Source organism: Phocoena sinus, chromosome X (assembly GCF_008692025.1).
Source record: "Phocoena sinus isolate mPhoSin1 chromosome X, mPhoSin1.pri, whole genome shotgun sequence".
Taxonomy (NCBI): domain Eukaryota; kingdom Metazoa; phylum Chordata; class Mammalia; order Artiodactyla; family Phocoenidae; genus Phocoena; species Phocoena sinus.
This window is the reverse complement of record NC_045784.1, coordinates 83772026-83786564: the sequence shown is the minus strand read 5'-3', so window position 1 is coordinate 83786564 and position 14539 is coordinate 83772026.

Sequence of the window (14539 nt, the reverse complement as noted above, 5' to 3'; positions counted from 1 at the left end):
GTGAGTGTAAAACAATAGAGCTTAATTTGCAAACTCTTTAAATCAAGGCCTCATTAAGTGTATGGACTTTACATTGTTCTCTGCACACAAAGGAGCACATTACATTCCAAAGCAGGCATGTCCCCTCTTAATCTCACTAACACTAAAAACTGAAAATTGAATATTAGCACTGCCTGAAGTAAAAACCCTTGATATATAGGAAAATGCCAATATCTAAGATAACCAGCTCCCATAGCAAAAAGAGCTTTTGGGTTAAAATTGATACCTTGGACTGCAGTCAGAAGTGAGTAAGTAGTCAATGTAGAAAAACAAGAGCAAATGTAAAAGGTCTCCATAGAGCTAATACCACTAACTACCTTTGGACCAACATTCAGTCTAGTCTTTCAGTTTAGTCATACATAAAGCAAGTTTACATCACCCAGTTCCAAATCATAATTTCAATTCTTTAGTCTAAACATTAAGGTCCTTTCTTATTGTTATGCTCTTTCTAAATTACAACAAGGACATTTATTATTACTCACTGTTTCCATCCTAGAGCTAGGTACAGTGCTTTGGTAACATAATGGGTGCTGAATCCTTGTTGAGTATTTTCCCTTTGATAATATTTTATTTATTGGCAGTTTTCTTGGTAATGCATGGGTCATTCTGCTATGGCCAGCAGTATGTAAAAGGACATCACTCAAGAAACTACTAGAACCAGAAAAGTTAGTGCTTATTTCTGTTTTTACAGAACTGTGTTTTTATGTCCCAGTCAATTTAATTGTATGATTGTAGCAGATTAGTCTAAAGCTTAGCAGAGGCTGTATTTGATAACTATCATGGACAGAACAGAAAGCACCATAGGAATCTGTTACACAAATATATAATTATATAAACTAAATCCACACCTCATAAAATGTTAACCATGATTTACATGTGTGTGTGTGTACACACATATAGCACACTGACAAGCAGTAAAATGAAGAGAGATTTATGATTCATAACAGTTTTAAAAACTCTCATTAAGAAAAGAGTGTGTTATATATTTCCTAGATGAACTGGTAATTTAAACAATTTAAACACAAGTTTCTTAGTAGCTAGTAATTGCTCCCAAAATGGTTAACCCATTCAATAGCACTTTGTAGTATTTTGAAACAGTAAATTCTTACCCACAGTTGCATTCTCCTGTCTTGACATTATCTCTTAGTTCTATTATGTGAACAATCAACACATAAAACCTTTTCTCAGTGCTTTTCTCGTTCTAAATTAAATCAACATGAAAGATATACTGTTTTATTTTCAAGAAAAAAGATAAATGCTTATGTGAAACAATAAAAAAGTGTAACCCAGTGTTTAGTAATTGAAGTTACAAGTCGCACTCTTTTTACCAATCAGCTGTAAATAGTTGTGTTTGGCAGAAGTCAATTAGTACGTTCTTAATAGGCTAATCATTTTATATTTAATTATCATATCAATAACACCAACATACCCCAACAACTAAATTGATAGTTATTATACCAAATAATTAGAACCAAAGTTAAAAGGTAGCTTGATAAGTGTTCTATTCATGAAACACAAATTCCAAGAGAAAAAAATAGACAAAAATGGGTCTTGATAGCTCCTCTTTTAAAAATTATGTTCTCTAACTAAACTAGACATGTCATTTAATTGACTTTGGAAGTGAATAATCCAGAAAAAGATGTGAATTTCAACTACTCGTGTATTTATAAGAAATACAAAATAAGATATACGTACATGGGCAGGTTATTAATTGTGAATAAAAGATTCAATATTATATCTTGAGCTCTTTGATTTTGATTAAAATTTGTTCATGTAATAAACATTAATGACTCTGGAATGCTGGAGACACAAAGCTGAAGAATGTCTCTGCCTCAGAAAGTGTGCAATGTAGTGGAAGCAACAACACAGAACTAATTAAATGTAGTATAATAAGTACAATAAGAAAGACATGGACAAAATATGGAAGAAATAAAAAGGGAAGAAATAACTGCAGAAGAGTCTGGGAAAGCTTCATGGAGGTGGTCATAATATGCTAAATCTTGTGATAGGTAGGATTCTTCTACCATAGTAAGAGAAGAAAGGGCACTCTGTACAAGTGCAAAAGCATAAAGATATTAAAAAAAATGGAATAGACAAGGAAGTTCTTTGGTGCCACTGGAATTTAGTTTGCATGTCTGAAGAAAAGAGAGGATTTTGAGGAAGGAAATAGACTTATAAAAAGGTTGTTGGGGTTTGAATTGTGAAGGACTATGTATGCCACAATAAAGAATTTGGGCTATATACAGTAGGAAGTTGGAGGTAATTACCATTGAAAGTTATTAAGCAGAACAGTGAAAAAAATCATAATTCTTTCAGAAAGATAACTCCATTATGAGTGTAAAGAATTGTCTTGGAGACATTATTGAGACAAGAGTCAGAGAATCCTCCATGAACTTTCTCAATAGAATAAGTAAAATGACAGGGGATGAAATAAGATTGTGACAAAGGAAATGGAATAGAGGTTGAAAGCTTGAGAAATATGTCATAGATAGTCTAAAAATACCTTGGAGACCAGCTTGGGTGTGGGGTTTAAAAGAAATGAAGGAGTGTTTTCCACCTCTTCCTCCTGCAGTGGAGACAGCAGTACTTGGCAGAGGCAACTTGAGACTGTGCCTGGTGCAAGCCCCCGCAAGGGTGGTGCTCAACTGAGAGGGGGGCTCAGTGTCCAAAGGGGCTGCCCCTCCAGGAGCAGAGGCAGCGAGAGGAGGTTTGTGCACTGGTCCACACAGGGAACCAGTAGGGACAGAGTCCAGCAGCAATTCCTGGTTTTCCCTCCAAACATCACGAATCAAAGTTACCTTTTGAACTTACACACCATGTGGATGAAAGGTTCATGGTGCTGCAGCCAGGGGTCAGTGCTGTGCCTCTGAGGTGGGAGAGCCAACTTCAGGACACTGGTCCACAAGAGACCTCCCAGCTCCACATAATAACAAATGGCAAAAATCTCCCAGAGATCTACATCTCAACACCAGCACCCAGCTTCACTCAACGACCAGCAAGCTACAGTTCTGGACACCCTATGCCAAACAACTAGCAAGAGAGGAACACAGCCCCATCCGTTAGCACAGAGGCTGCCTAAAATCATAATAAAGCCACAGACAACCCAAACACACCAACAGACGTGGACGTGCCCATAAGAAAGAAAAGATCTAGCCTCATCCACTGGAAAACAGGCACTAGTACCTTCCAAGAGGAAGCTTACACAACCCACTAAACCAACCTTAACCACAGGGGACAGAAACCAAAAACAACAGGAACTATGAACTTGCAGCCTGCAAAAAGGAGACCCCAAGCACAGTAAGATAAGCAAAATGAAAAGACAGAAGAACACACAGCAGATGAAGGAGCAAAGTAAAAACCCACCAGACATAACAAATGAAGAGGAAATAAGCAGTCTACCTGAAAAAGAATTCAGAATAATGATAGTTAAGATGATACAAAATCTTGGAAATAGAATAGAGAAAATGCAAGAAACATTTAACAAGGACATAGAAGAAATAAAGAGGAAACAGGCAATGATGAACAACACAGTAAATGAAATTAAAAATACTCTAGAAGAGATCAATAGCAGAATAGCTGAGGCAGAAGAACTGATAAGAGGCCTGGAAGATAAAAGGGTGGAAATAACTATCACAGAGCAAAATAAAGAAAAAAGAATGAAAAGAACTGAGGACAGTCTTAGAGACCTCTGGGATAACATTTAATGCAACAACATTCAAATAATAGGCATCCCAGAAGAAGAAGTGAAACAGAAAGGGACTGAGAAAATATGTGAAGAGACTATAGTTGAAAAATTCCCTAATATGGGAAAGGAAATAGTTATACAAGTCCAGAAAGCAAAGAGAGTCCCAAGGAGAAACACGTCAAGACACATATTAATCAAACTATCAAAAATTAAATACAAAGAAAACATATTAAAAGCAGCAAGGGAAAAACAACAAATAACGCACAAGGGAATCCCCATAAGGTTAACAGCTGATCTTTCAGCAGAAACTCTGCAAGCCAGAAGGGAGTGGCAAGACATATTTAAAGAGATGAAGGAGAAAAAGCTACACTCAAGATTAGTCTACACAGCAAGGATCTCATTCAGTTTTGATGGAGAAATTAAAACCTTTACAGACAAGCAAAAGTTGAGAGGGTTCAGTACCACCAAACCAGCTTCACAACAAATGCTAAAGGAACTTCTCTAGGTATGAAACACAAGAGAAGGAAAAGACCTACAATAAGAAACCCAAAACAATTAAGAAAATGGGAATAGGAACATACATATTGATAATTACCTTAAATGTAAATGGATTAAATGCTCCCACCAAAAGACACAAACTGGCTGAATGGATACAAAAAGAAGACCCATATATATGCTGTCTACAAGAGACCCACTTCAGACCTAGAGACACATACAGACTGAAAGTAAGGGGATGGAAAAAGATATTCCATGCAAATGGATACCAAAAGAAAGCTGGAGTAGCAATTCTCATATCCGACAAAATAGACTTTAAAATAAAGACTATTAGAAGAGACAAAGGACTCTACATAATGATCAAGGGATTGATCCAAGAAGAAGATATAACAATTGTAAATATTTATACACCCAACAGAGGAGCACCTCAATACACAAGGCAAATACTAACAGTCATAAAAGGGGAAATTGACAGTAACACATTCATAGCAGGGGACTTTAACACCCCACTTTCACCCATGGACAGATCATCGAAAATGAAAATAAATGAGGAAACACAAGCTTTCAATGATACATTAAATAATATGGACTTAATTGATATTTATAGGACATTCCATCCAATAACAACAGTATACATATTTTTCTCAAGTGCTCATGGGACATTCTCCAGGAGAGATCATATCTTGGGTCACAAATCAAGCCTTGGTAAATATAAGAAAATTGAAATTGTATCAAGTACCTTTTCTGACCACAACACTATGAGACTAGATATCAATTACAGGAAAATATCTGTAGAAAATACAAACACATGGAGGCTAAACAATACAGTACTTAATAACGAAGTGATCACTGAAGAAATAAAAGAGGAAATCAAAAAAATACCTAGAAACAAAAGACAATGGAGACACGACGAACCAAAACCTATGGGATGCAGGAAAAGCAGTTCTAGAGAGACGTTTATAGCAATAGAATCTTACCTTAAGAAACAGGAAACATCTCAAATAAACAACCTAAACTTGCACCTAAAGCAATTAGAGAAAGAAGAACAAAAGAACCCAAAGTCAGCAGAAGGAAAGAAATCATAAAGATCCTTTCAGAAATCAATGAAAAAGTGAAGGAAATTATAGCAAAGATCCATAAAACTAAAAGCTGGTTCTTTAAGAAGATAAACAAAATAGATAAACCATTAGCCAGACTCATCAAGAAAAAAAGGGAGAAGACTCAAATCAATAGAAATAGAAATGAAAAAGGAGAAGTAACAACTGATACTGCAGAAATACAAAAGATTTTGAGAGACTACTACAAGCAACTCTATACCAATAAAATGGACAACCTGGAAGAAATGGACAAATTCTTAGAAATGCACAGAACCGAATCAGGAAGAAATAGAAAATATGAACAGACTAATCACAAGCATTGTAATTGAAACTGTGATTAAAAATCTTCCAACAGACAAAAGCCCAGAACCAGATGGCTTCACAGGTGAATTCTATCAAACATTTAGAGAATAGCTAACACCTATCCGTCTAAAACTCTTACAAAATATAGCAGAGGGAGGAACACTCCCAAACTCATTCTAAGAGGCCACCATCACCCTGAAACCAAAACCAGACAAAGATGTTACAAAGAAAGAAAGCTACAGGCCAATATCACTGATGAGCACAGATGCAAAAATACTCAACGAAATACTAACAAACAGAATCCAACAGCACATTAAAAGGATCGTCCAGCATGATTTAATGGGGTTTATTCCAGGAATGCAAGGATCCTTCAATATACGCAAATCAATCAACGTGATGCACCATATTAACAAATTGAAGGAGTGAAACAATATGAGCATCTCAAGAGATGCAGAGAAATCTTTCAACAAAATTCAGCACCCATTTATGATAAAAACCCTCCAGAAAGTAGGCATAGAGGGAACTGTCCTCAACATAATAAAGGCCGTATATGACAAATCCACAGCCAACATCGTCATCAATGGTGAAAAACTGAAACCATTTCCACTAAGATCAGGAACAAGACAAGGTTGCCCACTGTCACCACTCTTATTCAACATAGTTTTGGAAGTTTTATCCAAAGCAATCAGAGAAGAAAATGAAATAAAAGGAATGCACATCAGAAAAGAAGTAAAGCTGTCACTGTTTGCAGATGACATGATACTATACATACAGAATCCGAAAGGTGCTACCAGAAAACTACTAGAGCTAATCAATGAATTTGGTAAAGTAGTAGGATACAAAATTAATGCCCAGATATCTCTTGCATTCCTATACACTAATGATAAAAATATAAAATTAAGAAAATTCTCCCATTTACCATTGCAATGAAAAGAGTAAAATATCTAGGAATAAACCTACCTAAGGAGACAAAAGACCTGTATGCAGAAAATTATAAGACACTGATGAAAGAAATTAAAGATGATACAAATAGATGGAGAGCTATACCATGTTCTTGGTTTGGAAGAATCAACATTGTGGAAATGACTATACTACACAAAGAAATCTACAAATTGAATGCAATCCCTATGAAACTACCACTGGCATTTTTCACAGAACTAGATCAATAAATTTCACAATTTGTATAGAACCACAAAAGACTCTGAATAGCCAAAGCACTCTTTAGAAAGCAATACAGAGCAGGAGGAATCAGGCTCCCTGACTTCAGACTAGAGTACAAAGCTACAGTAATCAAGACAGTATGGTACTGGTACAGAAACAGAAATATAGATCAATGGAACAGGATAGAAAGCCCAGAGATAAACCCACACACATATGGTCACCTTATCTTTGATAAAGGAGGCAAGAATATACAGTGGAGAAAGGACAGCCTCTTCGATAATTGGTGCTGGGAAAACTCGACAGCTCATGTAAAAGTATGAGATTAGAAAACTCCTTAACACCCTACACAAAAATAAGCTCAAAATGGATTAAACATCTAAATGTAAGGCCAGAAACTACCAAACTCTTAGAGGAAAACAGAGACAAAACACTCTATGACATAAATCACAGCAAGTTCCTTTTTGACCCACCTCCTAGAGAAATGGAAGTAAAAACAAACAAAAAAAATGGGATGTAATGTAACTTAAAAGCTTTTGCACAGCAAAGGAAACCATAAAGAAGACCAAAAGACAACCGTCAGAATGGGCGAAAATATTTACAAATGAAGCAACTGACAAAGGATTAATCTCCAAAATTTACAAGCAGCTCATGCAACTCAATAACAAAAAATAAACAACCCAATCCAAAAATGGACAGAAGACCTAAACAGACATTTCTCCAAAGAAGATATACAGATTGCCTACAAACACATGAAAGAATGCTCAACATTATTAATTATTAGAGAAATGCAAATCAAAACTAGAATGAGGTATCATCTCACCCTGGTCAGAATTACATCATTAAAAAAATCTAGAAACAATAAATGCTGGAGAGGGTGTGGAGAAAAGGGAACACTTTTGCACTGCTGGTGGGAATATAAATTGATACAGCCACTATGGAAAACTGTATGGAGGTTCCTTAAAAAAACTACAAACAGAACTGCCATACGACCCAGCAATCCGACTACTGGGCATATACCCTGAGAATACCATAATTCTAAAAGAGTCATGTACCAAAATGTTCAATGCAGCTCTATTTACAATAGCCAGGAGATGGAAGCAACCTAAGTGTCCATCATTGGATTAATGGATAAAGGAGATGTGGCACATATATACAATGGAATATTACTCAGCCATAAAAAGAAATGAAATTGAGTTATTTGTAGTGAGGTGGATGGTCCTAGAGTCTGACATACAGAGAGAAGTAAGTCAGAAAGAGAAAAACAAATACCATATTCTAACACATATATATGGAATCTAAGGGAAAAAAAAAGGTCATGAAGAACCTAGGGGTAAGACGGGAATAAAGACACAGACCTACTGGATAATGGACTTGAGGATATGGGGAAGGGGAAAGGTAAGTTGTGACAAAGTGAGGGAGTGGCATGGACATATATACACTACCAAACGTAAAATAGATAGCTAGTGGGAAGAAGCCACATAACACAGAGAGATCTGCTTGGTGTTTTGTGACCACCTAGAAGGGTGGGATAGGGAGGGTGGGAGGGAGGGAAATGCAAGAGGGAAGAGATATGGGAACATATGTATATGTATAACTGATTCACTTTCTTATAAAGCAGAAACTAACACACCATTATAAAGTAATTATACTCCAGTAAAGATGTTAAAAAAAGAATAGAAATGAAGGAGTAAAAGATTAGGCCAAAGTTCCAAACTGGGGCAACTGAGTTAAAGTTTGTAAAATTAATAATTGTTAGGAAGGTTTAGAAAGGGAAGTATAAGTGATAATACTTTGATGTTGTGTTGATTGGAAGTTCTTCAGAGACATCTAAAACAGGGAGTTAAAAATATAGGGCAGGAACTCAGCTGAAATTAGGTGGTGTGGATTTTGGTGTTATCAACATACTCAGTATTTTTAAAGGCATGAATGACAGCATCCAGGGGAAGAGCAGAGAAGAAGGCAGGGGACAGAAGACCTTGGAGAACAACATGAGAGAATATATTGAGGAAGAAACTGTAAAATCATGAAGTAGGAAACAAATATAACAATGATAGATAAGACTTTTTATTATATTTAAAATTTTAACTACCTAAAGATATTGTAATGACTATTGAAATCCTTAATTTCCTTGTGACTTTTATTTTTAGCAAGTTACTATATCAAATGGTTTATTTAAAAATGTTTTCTGAGTTTTTAAAATAGAACTCTCAAACGCACTCAATGACATGTGTACCAATGCAAATTTCTTGGTTTTGATGTCTGCTGAGAGCTTTTATCATGAATGGGTGTTGAATTTTGTCAAATGGTTTTTCTCCATCTACTGAGATGATCATATGTTTTTTATCCTTTATTTTGTTAATGTAGTTCATCACACTGACTGATTTGCAAATGATGAACCATACTTGCATCCCTGGCATAAATCCCACTTAATTATGGTGTATGATCCTTTTAATGTATTGTTGAATTGTTTGCTATTTTTTGAGGATATTTGCATCCATGTTCATCAAGGATATTGACCTATAATTTTCTTTTTGTGTAGTGTCCATGTCTAGTTTTGTTTTCAGGGTAATGCTGGCCTTGTAAATTGAGTTTGGAAGTGTTCCTTCTTCCTCTTCTATTTTTTGGAAGAGTTTGAGAGGGATTTATATTAATTATTCTTTAAAAGTTTGGTAGAATTCACCTGTGAAACCATCTGGTCCTGAACTTTTCTTTGTTGGGAAGTTTTTTTATTACTGATTCCACCTCCTTACAAGTAATTAGTCTGTTCCGATTTTTTTCTTCATAAGTCAGTCTTGGTAGATAGTGGGGGATTTCAATGCCTGACTTTCAACAATGGATAAATCATCCAGACAGAAAGAAATATTGGACTTAAACTACATGTTAGACCAAATGGACATAATATTTACAGAACATTTGATCCCAAAGCAGCAGAATTCACATTCTTCTGAAGTGCAAACAGGACATTCTTCAGGATAATCATATGTTAAGCCACAGAACAAGTCAATAAATTTAAGAAGATTGAAATCATACTCATCATCTTTTCAAAACACAATGGTATGAAACTAGAAATCAATTACAAGAAAACTGGAAATTTCACTAATATGTGGAGATTAAATGACATGCGACTGAATGACGAATGGGTCAAAGAAAAGGAAAAGATAAATCAAAAAATATCTTTAGGGCTTCCCTGGTGGCACAGTGGTTGAGAGTCTGCCTGCTGATGCAGGGGACATGGGTTCCTGCCCCGGTCTGGGAAGATCCCACATGGCGCGGAGCGGCTGGGCCCATGAGCCATGGCCACTGAGCCTGTGTGTCCAGAGCCTGTGCTCTGCAATGGGAGAGGCCACAACAGTGAGAGGCCCATGTACCGAAAAAAAAATTATATATATATATATATATATATATATATATATATATAATCTTGAGACAAATGAAAATGGAAATACAACAAACCACAACTTATGGGATACAGCAAGAGCAGTTCTGAGGGAAGGTAATAGTGAAAAAGCCTACATTAAGAAAAAAGAAAGAACTCAAATAAAGCAATCTAACTTTACATTTAAAGGAACTAGAAAAGGAAGAACAAGGTAAGACCAAATTAGTAGAACAAAGGAAATAACAAAGATTAGAGCAGAAATAAATGAAAAAAGGTACTAAAAAGACAATAGAAAAGATCAATGAAATGAAGAGCTACATTTAAAAAAATATATAAACAAAATAGACAAATCTTTAGTTAGATTCACCAAGAAAAGAGAGATCTCATATAGCCAAGATATGGAAGTGACAAAACCGAAACAGACTCACAGATACAGAGAACAAGCTAGTAGTTACCAGAGGAGGAAGGGTGTAGGGAGGGGTGAAATAGGTGAAGTGGATTAAGAAGTACAAACTACCAGACATAAAATAAATAAGTTACATGGATGTAAGGTACAGCACAAGAAATATTTTATAATAACTTTGTATGGTGTATAATCTATAAAAACATCAAATCACTATGTTATACACCTGAAACTAATATAATATTGTTAAGTCAACTATACTTTGATTAAAAAATTCAAATAAATAAAATTGGAAATTAAAAAGGAAACATTACAACTGATAACACAGAAATACAGAGGATCAAAAGAGACTGCTACGAACAAGTATATGTCAACAAATTGGGCAGTGCAGAATAACAGGTTAAATATCTAGAAACATACAATATACCCACACTGAATCATGAGGAAATGGTTTTGATGTTATACAATTACATAAGATGTCAGCATTCGAGGAAGCTGGGTGAAGGGTACACAGGACTTTACATACAGTACAATTCTGATACCTAGACAATGACCTCCTTTGTCTCCCATTTTAAAGGGAGTTTGAGTTGATTTTCTATCCCTTGTAATTGAAAGAGAACTCACCAATGCAGCGTGTCATTGTAGTAAAAACTAGATAAATATTTTCTTAGTATTATTTTTGAGTGTCCTACAAAAGAAATAAAAGAAAGGGAAATATTCTTTTCCTTTCTCTTCTTCTTCCTCTTCCTTTTTTCTTTTTTTTTTTTTTAGTGCATAGATGGCTTGGAAGCAAAAAAAACAAACTGTTCAGAAGCTAGAAACAAAAAGGTTTACATTCTCCAAAATAAGGGAGGAAAACTTATTTTTACTTTCAGTATCATCTCATCCCTTGTGGCTTAAAGCTTAGGATGTAACAGATTACATTAATAGGGGACATACTGAGACCAAAGCAGGAGGTGGGATCTGATCAGAGATCCCACCATATCCTCAAGTGAACTATGTTCATGTTCTCCCCCAGAATTCCTAATTATGAGCTTGCTCACACATCTTTGGACATTGAATTCATACTATTATTATAGCTTGAAAACTCCAAGCCAAAATTTCAGTGTGAAAAAATGCAGTGTCCAGGTATATGGCAAAAAGAAGTACACACGCTTTCTGGAAGAACACACTTTAATGAAGGCCTCAATGATTCTCCAGGTAAAATTACAAAGAACATTGGACATATAACATCTCAATAAATTAATAAAATTATGATTAAAATTTTTTTTAAATTACAAAAAGCATGAAGTCTCAATACAAATAAATCATTAAGCATATGAAGAAACAGCCACAATAAGTGAGAATCAGAAACTAGAGAATATAATTATAGATACTGAAGTTTTTACATTCAGAATATTAAAAAACTTATATAAATTTATTAAGGAAATAAATAGTGGAATAAAAAAACTATAAGAGACAATCAAGATGAGAAAAAAAACAGAACTTGTAGAAGTAAAAATATATAATTATTAAAATTAAAAACTCAACAGTTGACATAATCACTAGATATAACAAAGCCAAAGAGAGAAATTGTAAATGAAAAAAATAGAGCTAAAGAAATTAGAATACAATCAGAGGGACAAAGACATGTTAAAACATTAAAAATCATGAAGGTTAGTGTGAGAAGATCCAATTATATCTGATCAGATTATATGAAATAATGCTTAGGTTGACAGCTGATTTCTGAACAGCAACTAGGAAGCCACAATACAGTAAAATGATGTCTACAAAGTACTGAGAGAAAAAAAAATGACAACTGAGAATTGTATTCTCATTGAATTAAACATTTAAGGACAAGTTAAATAAAGATCAATATAAGGAAACTAAAGAAAGCAAAAGAAAGGAAATTATTTTAAAAAAAGAAGTTTATGAAATAGAAAATAAAGGTACAATAGTGAAAATCAATAAAGACAAAAATTGGTTCTCTGAAAACACTAATAACATTAAACAAATTCTTTCAAGAAGCAGGAAAAAAGGAGAGAAGGTGCAAATAAACAACATTAGGAATGAAAAAAGGAACATTACTTATAAAGCAGAGATTTAAAATACAAAACAATATTTTGAAGAATTTCATGCCAACAAATTTGAAACCCAGGTAAAATAAGGAAAAATTCAAGGAAAAATATTCAATTACCAAAGGTAAATAAATAAGAATTACAACCATGAATGACCAAATGGTGTTACAAATTCTGACCAACATTCAATGAACAGAGAATTCCATACTTAAACAAAATTTTCAGAAAAGAAAGAAACTGGAATACTCCTATGTCCCCTTATGAAGATAGCATAACCATTACAACAAAACCAAAAAAGGCCAGTGTAAGAAAGAAAATTTTCTGGCCAAACACACTTATGAACATAGAGAGATAACAGTCCTGAATAACATATTAGCAAATTAAACCTAACAATGTATTAAAAAATAACACATTATGTCCAAATTAAGTTTTCTCCAGGAATACAAAGGCAGTTCAACATCTAGTTAATAATACTGTAATATATACTTGACATTTTTAAAGAGATTAGATCTTAATTGTTCTCACAGAGAAAAAAATAATAACTATTTGAAGTGATGGATATGTTAATTGGCTTGATTGTGGTTATCATTTCACAATGTATATGTATTGATCTTTCAAAACATCACATGGTATACATTAGTTAAATGCAATTTTCATGTCAATTATACATCAATAAACCTGCAAAAAATTAAAGCATTTCTTAGTTTAGAATTTGAAAACAATTTGTTTGACATAAATTATTTACATAACACAGTTCAGATCTTTCTGTAACTAGCTGTGTTTTCCATTCATAGTAGTCTGACACTGCTTCCACTGTTATTCTTTTGTGTGGTGTGCATTTTCTTCCAATTTTTAGAATTTAGTTGTAAACATACTCTCTCTGTATGTATATATATTTTGTGTCCTGTTTTTCCATTTACATACTTTAAATACTTTCCACATTAGTACATAGTCTGATATTACAACATAATATTAAATTTACTGTATTTACTATAACTTTGGTCATGTCTCTACAATGAATATTAGGCTCATTTTTCTTTTTTTTAAAGGAAAGTTTGGAGTTATAAGTGGTGTTCTGAATACAATAAATAACATTTTACCCCCCAAAATGAAATTAAGTCTGTAAAATTTCAATCATCTTTAAAAATGCAGAAAAGTCATTTAATAAAATTTATGATAAAAAGAAAAATCTTAGAAACTTATGGGTAGAAGGGGATTGATAAAGGACATCTCACAAAAACTTAGAGCTGACATCATAATTGTGAAATCTTAACAGCAATCCTCTTAAAATCAAGAACAAGACTCACCATATTTTTCAATATTGTTTTGGTGGTTCTGGTCAGTACAGTAAAAAATAAAGTATGTAAGAAATCAGAAAGACAAATACCGTATGCTAACACATATATATGGAATTTAAGAAAAAAAATGTCATGAAGAACCTAGGGGTAAGACAGGAATAAAGACAGAGACCTACTAGAGAACGGACTTGAGGATATGGGGAGGGGGAAGGGTGAGCTGTGACAAAGCAAGAGGGAGGCATGGACATATATACACTATCAAACGTAAGGTAGATAGCTAGTGGGAAGCAGCCACATAGCATAGGGAGATCAGCTCGGTGTTTTGTGACCACCTGGAGGGGTGGGATAGGGAGGATGGGAGGGAGGGAGACGCAAGAGGGAAGAGATATGGGAACATATGTATATGTATAACTGATTCACTTTGTTATAAACCAGAAACTAACACACCATTGTAAAGCAATTATACCCCAATAAAGATGTTTAAAAAAAAAAAGAAATCAGAGAAACAAAAGACTGATGATGCTATTTCCTACATAATACCTCAAAAGAATCAATGGACAAATTGTTGTAATTAATAAGAAAATTTAGCAAAGTTGCCCTGTATGTGGTTAATATACCAAAGTCT